Below are 8,762 nucleotides of genomic sequence, written 5' to 3' on the forward strand. Positions count from 1 at the left end.
ATTGAGTAACTGTATAACCATCTAATAGGGTGCTAAGAAGAAAGATATGTTACAGGAGTTCTTTACACAGGTCTATAAAAGGGACAAAAAACAACATTATCACAGAGTTAAATGATTATCAGTGATGAACAAACCAGGCATCTGTGGAAATGGCTGCTGGTTTCCACAAGCCACCTGAAGAAGTCTAGATTCTGAGCCCATCAATGGAGTGAGTGAGCTGCCCTTCACTCAGAGTGAGATCTTCAGCCCCACACATTTTCAATAGAACTTCACTCAAGATGGGCTACCCTTGCACAGGGTAGCCCATCAGCAGTTAAAAAAATTAGAAGAGGGCTTCCCTGGTGGCACAGTGGTTGAGAATCTGCCTGCCAATGCGGGGGACACGGGTTCGAGCCCTGGTCTGGGAAGATCCCACATGCCGCGGAGCAACTAAGCCCGTGCGCCACAACTACTGAGCCTGCGCATCTGGAGCCTGTGCTCCGCAACAAGAGAGGCCGCGATACTGAGAGGCCTGCGCACCACGATGAAGAGTGGCCCCCGCTTGCCACAACTAGAGAAAGCCCACGCGCAGAAACGAAGACCCAACACAGCCAAAAATGAATAAAGAAAGAAAGAAAGAAAGAAGCTTTCATTTAAAAAAAAAAAATTAAAAGAGAGGCCTGATTCAAACAAAATGTAAAAACAGGAGAAATACGGAATGTGAACACTGATTGGATATTGATAACATTAAGAAACTTAATAGGGCTTCCCTGGTGGCGCAGTGGTTAACAGTCCGCCTGCCAGTGCAGGGGACACGGATTCAAGCCCTGGTCTGGGAAGATCCCACATGCCGCGGAGCAACTAGGCCCGTGAGCCACAACTACTGAGCCTGCGCTTTAGAGCCCACGAGCCACCACTACTGAAGCCCGTGCGCCTAGAGCCCGTGCTCCGCAACAAGAGAAGCCACTACAATGAGAAGCCCGCGCACCACAACGAAGAGTAGCTCCCGCTCGCCACAACTAGAGAAAGCCCATGCAGCAATGAAGACCCAACACAGCCAAAAATAAAATAAATTTATATATTAAAAAAAAACTTAATAACTGTTGTAAAGACGTAATTATGTCTTTATAAAAGGAGGACTTAGCTTTTAGATATACACATTGAAATATTTAGGAAAGAATTATACTGATGTCTAGGATTTGCTCCAAATTAATACAAGAGGGGAGGAAATAAGTGGGGGAATAGATGAAACAGAATTGGCCATGAGTTGATAATTGTTAAATCTGGGTGATGAGTACATGGGGGATCATTATGCATGTATCAAAATGATACTCCATCTACTCATATATATTTGAAATTTCCCCTAACAAAAAGTTTTTTTTTTTTTTAATTTTGGAGCATTGGAAACATAAATTAAAACTGGATGTAAAGAATCCTGCCATATCAACATGGACAAAGATTTAAAAAATTTAAAAACTGGGGAAAAATAAGTTGCAGGAGGATATGTACTGAATGATACCTTTTATGTAAAATGCCAAACATGCCAAACAGTACAATACAAACTTTAAGGGTACATGCATAGAGTTAGGAAGACAAGAATGGACACGCCAGATATAAATTTCAGAACCATGGTTATTGGGGATGCAGGAAGGGGAATCTAATTGGGAAAGTTACACAGGGGCTTCAACTATTTTTGTAAACTTTTACATGAGGTCATGGGCACATAAGTGATTATTATGTTATTCTCTCTCTTTTTTTTTTTTTTGGCTGTGCCGCTTGTGGGATCTTAGTTCCCCAACCAGGGATCGAACCTGTGCCCCCTGCAATGGAAGCACAAAGTCTTAACCACTGGGCCGCCAGGGATTTCCTTCTAAACATTTTAATATTTCTAAAATGTTTCACAATAAAAATATACATACAAATTAAAAATAAAAAATGAAACAGAAAGTGGATAATCATCTGTAGGGATGTTCTGGAAGAGTCCTGCACTTCTTCTACTGACTTTCAAGAATAATATCCATTTCCACCCCACTCTCAACTTGTAAGAATTGCTTTTTTGGTTAAAATATTTTTATTATGAAAATATAATACTGGTAAAAATATAATTAGCATATTTAAAGAATAGTAATAAAATAGACTCCCTTGAATCCAATTAACTTAAGAAAGTCAACATTACTAGTGCCACTGAAGCTCCAGGTACGCTCTCTGATCACATTCCCAGCAGACAGAGCTGCTATACTGAACTTTGTGTTTGTTATTCCTGTCTTTCTTTATAATTTAATCATATATTGTATATTTCAAGATATAGTTTTGCATGTTTTTAACTTACACATGTGAAATCATACTGTGACTTGCTTTTTTGATGAAAGATGTTGGTGAGGGACTTCCCTGGTGGCACAGTAGTTAAGAATCCACCTGCCAGTGCAGGGGACACGGGTTCGATCCCTGGTCCAAGAAGATCCCACATGCTGCAGAGCAGCGAAGCCCGAGCACCACAACTACTGAAGCCCGTGCGCCTAGAGCCCATGCTCTGCAAAAAGAGAAGCCACCACAATGAGAAGCCTGCGCACCTCAACGAAGAGTAGCCCCCGCTCGCCGCAACTAGAGAAAGCCCACACGTAGCCACGAAGACCCAATGCAGCCAAAAAAAAAAAAAAAATCACGTTGCAATCAATGTTTAAAAAAAAAATTAAAAAGATGTTCGTGAGATTTACTGATGTTGATGCATGGAGTTGTAGTTCATTCATTTAAAAACTGTGTGTGGGGGACTTGCCTGGTGGTCCAGTGGCTAAGACTCTGTGCTCCCAATGCAGGGGGCCCAGGTTCGATCCCTGGTCAGGGAAATAGATCCCACAGGTATGCCACAACTAAGAGCTTGCATGCTGCAATGAAGATTCCGCATGCCGCAACTAAGACCTGGCTCAAGCTAAATAAATAAATAAATATATTTTTTTTAAAAAGTAAAAACTGTGTGTGTGTGTATTAAATATATCACTGTTTATCCATTCTGTTGTTGAAGGACTTCTGATTTGCTTCCAGTTTTTGCTATAACAAACAACACTGCTAGAAACATTCTTATACTACTTATCTCCCGAAGTCCATGTGCAAGATTTTCTCTAGGGTAAACACTAAGGAGAGGAACAGTTGGACATAGTGTGTGCCCATCTACAACTTTAGCAGATAATACCAGATTTTCCAAAGTGGTTGTCCCAATGTACATGTCCACCGGCAGCATATAAAAGAACCCATTGCTCCACATCCTCACCAACACTCGGTGTTGACAATTAGTTTTTGCCAAATGTTATTTTCTTACTCAACCTCAATACAATAATCAAAAGCAGGAAATTAACATTAATATATTACTACCAAGTAATCCACAGACCTCATTCAAGTTCTTCCAATTGGCCCAGTAGGTCTTTTTTTTTTTTTATGGCTAGCAATTTAATCTGTTCTTTCTATGAAATCCTTACCAAGTCTAAGATTATGAAAATATTGTCCTATGCTTTCTTCTAGATGCTTCATGGTTCGAGCATTTGTTTGAGGATCTATGTTACATCTCACATCAATTTTTGTTCATGGAGTGAGGTAGGAGTTGAGGTTTACCTTTTTTCTTCATAAGGGTATCTAATCATTCCAGGATCATTTGCAAAAAGATTTTCTTTCCCCAATAAATTTACATGGCACCTTGCTTGATAATCAATTGACCATATATGCTGTGGGTGTATTTCTGAACTGTCTGTTCTATTCTATTTGTTCATGTTATCTTTAAGCCAATACCACACTGTCTTGATAGCTTTATCAGCTAATGTTAAGTCCTCCAACTTTGTCCTTTTAAAATAGTATGTTGTATAATCTAGGTCATTTGCATTTCCATATGAATTTTACAATTGATTTGTCAATTTCTTTGAAAAAGATCGCTGAGATTTTATAGGGTTTGCATTGAATGTATACATCTATTTGGGCAGAATAGATAACAACAATATTGAAAATTCAAATCTATGCATGTGGTTTCTCTTTCCATTTATTCAAATCTTTAACTTTTATCAGAAATGTTTTATAGTTTTCAGGGAAGAGGTCTTGCATTACAATAACGTTCTTAGGTATTTTTGTGATGTTATTGTATATGATACTGCTTTCTTTCTTTCACTTTTCAGTTGTTTGTTGCTAATATATAGCAATACATTGTCCCCAAAGGTTTTCCATTGTACCTTCCTTTAACCCTTTCATACCTTTGTCATCCCTATGCAATCATTGATTTGCTTTTGGTCACTGTACATTAGTCTGCACTTTCTAGAATTTCGTATAAATAGAATTATATAGATTATACTCATTTTGTCATTTATCATAATTATTTTGAGATTCAGTCACGATGTATCATGTATCAATAGTTTATTCATTTTTGTTGCCGAGTAGTATTCCATTGTGTAAATATGCCATAATTTGTTTATCCATTCACCTGCTGATGGACATTTGGATTTTTCCCAGTTTGGGCCATTAAAAATAAAGCTCACATGAACATTTGTGTACAAATCTTTATAGTGGACACTTTTTTTCCATTTACCTTAGGGTAAACACCTAAGAGTGAAATGGCTGGATTTCATGGTAATTTTTTTAAAAAACTGATAACCATTTTTCAAAGTTGTACTATTTTGTAGTTCTGCCATCAGTGTGTGAGAGTTGCAGTTCCTCTATATCTTCACCAACACTTGGTATCACCAACCTCTATTGATTTGTTTTTAAATCTTCATTTGTTTTTAATCTTGATTTTTAAAAAATTTTTTATTTATTTATTTATTTTTGGCTGTGTTGGGTCTTTGTTGCTGCGCACGGGCTTTCTCTAATTGTGGCGAGTGGGGGCTACTCTTTGTTGCGGTGCGCGGGCTTCTCATTGCAGTGGCTTCTCTTGTTGTGGAGTGTGGGCTCTAGGCACGCTGGCTTCAGTAGTTGTTGCACGTGGGCTCAGTAGTTGTGGCTCACGGGCTCTAGAGCGCAGGCTCAGTAGTTGTGGCACACAGGCTTAGTTGCTCTGCAGCATGTGGGATCTTCCCGGACCAGGGATCGAACCCGTGTCCCAGTTGTTTTGTATAGTGCCCCAGATTTTGTTTTCCTGATATTTCCTCATGTTTAGATTCAGGTCATGTATTTTTGGCCGGACTACCAGAGAAATAACTTTGTTCTTCTCATTGTATCCTGTCAGGTGGTAAATTATATCAATTTCTTCCATTACTGAAAATGTTCACTTTGACCAATTTACTAAGATTTCTCCTCTGTAAAATTACTCTTTTCCTTTTGTAATAAATAAGTATCCGTGGGGAGACACTATGCAAATATCCTGTTTAGTTTTAGCATCCTTCAATGATGCTTGCCTGCACCAATTATTAGTGTGATGGCAAACGATGAGTTTCTTTTTCCATCATTCCTTCTACATTTATTAAATGGAGTTCTACTGCAAGAAAGAGCTGTGTCTTCCACATTTACTTATTTTTTCAATTATTCATTTATATGTATGAGTCATAGATACTCATTTTTATTTATGCATTATACTGCATTACCATCATTATTTGTTTTGTTGCTCCTATTGTCTCAGATTTGAGCATTAGGAGCTCCTTCTAGTTGCTATCTGTGTCTTTCAACATTTTTTTAAAGGACTTCCTTACTTTCACAACAAGATGTTTCAGGCTCATCATCCACTTTCCCTGCACCAGCCCCAGAATCAGCCATTTCTCCAAGGAGCTCTGTTATCTTTTATTGAAGAACAGTATTTAGAAGTCAAGATCTGGGCACTAGGTGTGTTCACTGCTACTGGAGTGTCTCAGCAGACAGAACTAGGATATATATAATTGTATACACATATGCACATATATATACCTAAATCTAACAAAAATTATATATTTGCTCATCCCTAGAATATACATATAATTGTCAGAATTACTAACACATGCTCCTGTGAAACACAAATTTATTAACTAGAGTAGAATATTTGTGTACTGTTCTTTTTGTTTTGGGCCTTATAGTATATAGTCAAAATACTCTTTTCTAAAGTTATTTAGGTTAGTTCTTTCCTTCTCTTCCCTCTCCAGTGTGGTTATTTTATTCATTTGTAATATAATTAGGTTCATTTGTTACTATTTGTATTCAACTTTGGGTCCCACCCCCAAAAGACACACACACACACACACACACACACACACACACTCCTGGTGTCAAATCAGTGGTGATAGAATAACAATATCTGATTGGGGGAAACAATGAGCCTCAACCTTTATTCCACGCCATATGCAAAAATTAATTTGAGACTAGATCTAAATCAATAAAACATTACTATTCTAAAACTTCTAGAAAAATACATAGAAGAATATCTTTGCAACCTTGGGGTAGGCAAAAATTTCTTAGATCACAGAAAACACTAGCCATAAAAGAAAATATGGATAAGCTGGACTTTATCAAATTTAAATATTTCTGCTCATCAAAAGACACCATTAAGGGACTTCCCTGGTGGCACGGTGGTTAAGAATCCGCCTGCCAATGCAGGGGACATGGGTTCGATCCCTGGTCCGGGAAGATCCCACATGCTGCAGAGCAACTAAGTCCATGCGCCACAACTACTAAGCTGTGCTCTAGAGCCAGCGTGCCACAACTACTGAGCCCACGTGCTGCAACTACGGAAGCCCATGTGCCTAGAGCCTGAGCTCTGCAACAAGAGAAGCCACTGCAATGAGAAGCCCGTGCACCGCAACGAAGAGTAGTCCATGCTCGCCACAACTAGAGAAAGCCCGTGCGCAGCAACGAAGACGCAATGCAGCCAAAAATAAATAAAATTAAATCTTAAAAAAAAAAAAGTAAACAGGCGTCTTGAACAGGCAACCAAAGAAGATATATAAGTGGCCAAAAAGCACATGAAAAGGTGCTCAGTCATTACTCATCAGGAAAATGAAAATCAAAACCACAATGAAATACTACTCTACACCCCTTAGAACAGCTAAAACAAGAGATGACAAACCCGTCATTGGTGAGAACATGTAACAACTGAAACCCTCAATCATTGCTTTGAACAACTGTTTTGCAGGTTTTCCTTATATGAACTACCCTCTATGAACTACCAGCATTCACAGGTATTTACCTGAAAAAAATGAAAACATTTGTCCAAAAAACATTTGTACAAAAGTGTTCATAGAAATATGAAAATCTGTGAACAGCTCAAATTGTATCAACTGGAGAATGGATAAAGAAATTGTGGCATATTCATACAACAGACAACTACTCAGCAATTTAAAAGGACTGAACTACTCAGAATGGATGGATTTTAAGGGATGTTAGCTATATCTCAATAAGGCTATACAGAAAAGGAATGAATTAAAAATACATGTATAACATTGATGAATTTCAAAAACATTGTCAAATGAAAGAGGCCAGGTACAAAGGAATACATACTATACGATTCACTTACCTATATATTATATTTCATTTTCATAAAATTTGAATACAAATAAAACTAATCTGTGTTAACAGAAGTCATACAGTGGTTGCCTCTGGTAGGAGGCATTGACTGCAAAAAGAATAAGGTGTAATATAGTTGTTCCGTATTTTGCTTTAGGTGGTGGTTATGTGAGTATTTTTGTCACAACTCTTGACGCTAAACAGTTAGGACCTGTGCATTTTATTTTATGTAAACCACACCTTAAAAAGAAGATATCATTGGGACTTCCCTGGTGGTCCAGTGGGTAGGACTCTGCACTCTTGATGTGGGGGGCCTGGGTTCAATCCCCTGTCAGGGAACTAGATCCTGCATGCATGCCGCAACTAAGAGTCGGCATACCACAAGTAGGAAACCCGCATGCCGCAACTAGAAGATCCCACATGCCGCAGCTGGAGGATCCTGCATGCCTCTACAAAGAAGATCCTGAGTGCCACAACTAAGACCCGGCACAGGCAAAATAAATAAATTAATTTAAAAAAGAAAGAAGAAGAAGATATTAAGAAAACAAATAGCCATATCACACATTGGGAGATAATACTTGCAATGCATAGGTGTGACAAAAGACTTGTGTTTAGAATATGTATATCAAGAACCTCTAAAAATCAGCAATAAAAAAGCAAACATTCCAGTTGAAATTGTACAAAACATTTGAACAAACACTTAACAAAAAAGACATAAGGATGGCTAATAAGCATGTGAAAAGATGAAAAACATCATTACTTACCAGGGAAATGCAAATTAAAACCTCAATGAGTTACTACTACACATATACTAAAGTAGATAAAATGAAAAAGACTGATTCTATCAAATGTTTATAACGATGTGGAGCAACTGCAACACTCAACCACTGCTGGTGGGAGTGTAAACAGTTTTCTCATTTTAGACAACTGTTTGGTACGATAGTTTCTTATAAATTTAAACATGCATCTATGCTACGACCCAGCAATTCCACTTCTAAGTATTTCCCCAAGAAAAAGGAAGTCATATATCCACAAAAAGGCTTGTACAAGAAAGTACATAGTTGGGAGTTCCCTGGTGGTCTAGTGGTTAGGACTTGGCGCTTTCACTGCTGTGACCCAGGTTCAATCCCTGGTCAGGGAACTGAGATCCCGCAAGCCACAGGACGCAGTCCCCCAAAAAGGTACATAGCATCCTTAATCATAATAAGTAAAACAACTCAAATGTGCATCAACTGGAGAATGTATAAGGAAAATATTTTATATTCATATAATGGAATTCTACATTGACAAAAAAGTAACGAATAACTGATAAATGCAAACCACGGATGAATCTCAAAACATTACAC

General features: G+C 38.1%; 1 non-coding gene across 1 annotated transcript; it reads left to right on the forward strand.

The window, feature by feature from the left end:
- Positions 1 to 7,682: 7,682 nt before the first annotated feature.
- TRNAK-CUU (transfer RNA lysine (anticodon CUU)) lies at positions 7,683 to 7,755 on the forward strand. The gene has a single exon. It is a non-coding gene; the product is annotated as a tRNA-Lys (tRNA).
- Positions 7,756 to 8,762: the final 1,007 nt, after the last annotated feature.

The sequence above is a fragment of the Eubalaena glacialis genome, chromosome 4 (assembly GCF_028564815.1).
Source record: "Eubalaena glacialis isolate mEubGla1 chromosome 4, mEubGla1.1.hap2.+ XY, whole genome shotgun sequence".
NCBI lineage: Eukaryota > Metazoa > Chordata > Mammalia > Artiodactyla > Balaenidae > Eubalaena > Eubalaena glacialis.